This window comes from Haemaphysalis longicornis, unplaced genomic scaffold, assembly GCF_048455015.1.
Source record: "Haemaphysalis longicornis isolate Haplotype H1 unplaced genomic scaffold, Haemaphysalis longicornis Haplotype H1 scaffold_4, whole genome shotgun sequence".
In the NCBI taxonomy this organism is placed as follows: domain Eukaryota; kingdom Metazoa; phylum Arthropoda; class Arachnida; order Ixodida; family Ixodidae; genus Haemaphysalis; species Haemaphysalis longicornis.
In genome coordinates, this window is record NW_027526361.1 from 140190459 (window position 1) to 140193643 (window position 3185).

Consider the following 3185-nt stretch of genomic DNA (forward strand, 5'->3'; position numbering starts at 1 on the left):
AAGGATAAAGAATTTGGAAAGAAAGAAAGTGGAGAAAAAATGCCCGCCAGGTGGGATCCGAACCGACGACCTCCAAAATACCAGTCTGGTGCGATAACCACTACGCTACCGGCGGGGCTATTTTTCCGCTCCACTTTCTGGAGGTATGTCAATGTTTTCTTTCCTGTGCTTGGGGGTGGTAGCCAGCGCCACTCCGACTTCTCGGGGTGAAGGGGACCTTCTTTTTAACCCCCGGGCCGTGACTCGAGTGTCTACGACATGTCGAGAGTGGTCGACCAGCGTTGAACCCTCTTAAGCTCCCTATGGCACCAAGACTGCCAGAACAGAGGCCCTCGCTATGCCTGTAGCGAATCAGAATAAGAAATGAGGGACTCGTTGAAATAAGGCGTAAATAAGGGTTGGCAGCCAAGAAAGCATCGGAAAGCAAAGGGGAGAATCTGGTAGGTCACTGAAAAGGATAAAGAATTTGGAAAGAAAGAAAGTGGAGAAGAATGGCCCGCCAGGTGGGATCCGAGCCCACGACCTCGAAAATACCAGTCTGGTGCAATAACCACTACGCTACCGGCGGGGCTATTTTTCCGCTCCTCTTTCTGGAGGTATGTCAATGTAATTCTTTCCTGTGCTAAGGGGTGGTAGCCAGCGCCACTCCGACTTCTCGGGGTGAAGGGGACCTTCTTTTTAACCCCCGGGCCGTGACTCGAGTGTCTACGACATTTCGAGAGTGGTCGACCAGCGTTGAACCCTCTTAAGCTCCCTATGGCACCAAGACTGCCAGAACAGAGGCCCTCGCTATGCATGTAGCGAATCAGAATAAGAAATGAGGGGCTCGTTGAAATAAGGCGGAAATAAGGGTTGGCAGCCAAGAAAGCATCGGAAAGCAGAGGGGAGAATGTGGTAGGTCATTGAAAAGGATAAAGAATTTGGAAAGAAAGTGGAGAAAAAATGCCCGCCAGGTGGGATCCGAACCCACGACCTCCAAAATACCAGTCTGGTGCGATAACCACTACGCTACCGGCGGGGCTATTTTTCCGCTCCACTTTCTGGAGGTATGTCAATGTAATTCTTTCCTGTGCTTGGGGGTGGTAGCCAGCGCCACTCCGACTTCTCGGGGTGAAGGGGACCTTCTGTTTAACCTCCGGGCCGTGACTCGAGTGTCTACGACATGTCGGGAGTGGTCGACCAGCGTTGAACCCTCTTAAGCTCCCTATGGCACCAAGGCTGCCAGAACAGAGGCCCTCGCTATGCCTGTAGCGAATCAGAATAAGAAATGAGGGGCTCGTTGAAATAAGGCGGAAATAAGGGTTGGAAGCCAAGAAAGCATCGGAAAGCAAAGGGGAGAATGTGGTAGGTCATTGAAAAAGATAAAGAATTTGGAAAGAAAGAAAGTGGAGAAAAAATGCCCGCCAGGTGGGATCCGAACCCACGACCTCCAAAATACCAGTCTGGTGCGATAACCACTACGCCACCGGCGGGGCTATTTTTCCGCTCCACTTTCTGGAGGTATGTTAATGTAATTCTTTCCTGTGCTTGGGAGTGGTACCCAGCGCCACTCCGACTTCTCGGGCTGAAGGGTACCTTCTTTTTAACCCCCGAGCCGTGACTCGAGTGTCTACGACTTGTCGAGAGTGGTCGACCAGCGTTGAACCCTCTTAAGCTCCCTATGGCACCAAGACTGCCAGAACAGAGGCCCTCGCTATGCCTGTAGCGAATCAGAATAAGAAATGAGGGGCTCGTTGAAATAAGGCGGAAATAAGGGTTGGCAGCCAAGAAAGCATCGGAAAGCAAAGGGGAGAATGTGGTAGGTCATTGAAAAGGATAAAGAATTTGGAAAGAAAGAAAGTGGAGAAAAAATGCCCGCCAGGTGGGATCCGAGCCCACGACCTCCAAAATACCAGTCTGGTGCGATAACCACTACGCTACCGGCGGGGCTATTTTTCCGCTCCTCTTTCTGGAGGTATGTCAATGTAATTCTTTCCTGTGCTAAGGGGTGGTAGCCAGCGCCACTCCGACTTCAAGGGGTGAAGGGGACCTTCTTTTTAACCCCCGGGCCGTGACTCGAGTGTCTAGGACATTTCGAGAGTGGTCGACCAGCGTTGAACCCTCTTAAGCTCCCTATGGCACCAAGACTGCCAGAACAGAGGCCCTCGCTATGCATGTAGCGAATCAGAATAAGAAATGAGGGGCTCGTTGAAATAAGGCGGAAATAAGGGTTGGCAGCCAAGAAAGCATCGGAAAGCAAAGGGGAGAATGTGGTAGGTCATTGAAAAAGATAAAGAATTTTGAAAGAAAGTGGAGAAAAAATGCCCGCCAGGTGGGATCCGAACCCACGACCTCCAAAATACCAGTCTGGTGCGATAACCACTACGCTACCGGCGGGGCTATTTTTCCGCTCCACTTTCTGGAGGTATGTCAATATAATTCTTTCCTGTGCTTGGGGGTGGTAGCCAGCGCCACTCCGACTTCTCGGGGTGAAGGGGACCGTCTTTTTAACCTCCGGGCCGTGACTCGAGTGTCTACGACATGTCGAGAGTGGTCGACCAGCGTTGAACCCTCTTAAGCTCCCTATGGCACCAAGACTGCCAGAACAGAGGCCCTCGCTATGCCTGTAGCGAATTAGAATAAGAAATGAGGGGCTCGTTGAAATAAGGCGGAAATAAGGGTTGGCAGCCAAGAAAGCATCGGAAAGCAAAGGGGAGAATCTGGTAGGTTATTGAAAAGGATGAAGAATTTGGAAAGAAAGAAAGTGGAGAAGAATGGCCCGCCAGGTGGGATCCGAACCCACGGCCTCCCCGTTCAAAGAAGGTCCCCTTCACCCCGAGAAGTCGGAGTGGCGCTGGCTACCACCCCCAAGAAAAAGAAAAAATTGCATTGACATACCCCAGAAAGTGGAGCGGAAAAATAGCCCCGCCAGTAGCGTAGTGGTTATCGCACCAGACCGGTATTCTGGAGGTCGTTGGTTCGGATCCCCTCTGGCGGGCATTTTTCCTCCACTTTCTTTCTTTCGAAATTCTTTATCCTTTTCAATGAGCTACCACATTCTCTTCGGGGAGGTGGGGTGAATTTTTTTTGTGATCTTTTTTATACCGACGCCAAAGGCATGCATGGGCATACCTTGTTTTGATCTTTCTCTTTCACCCCTGCTGCAACTGGGGGAAAGGGGAATTACCTTGTTAAATTTATTTCTT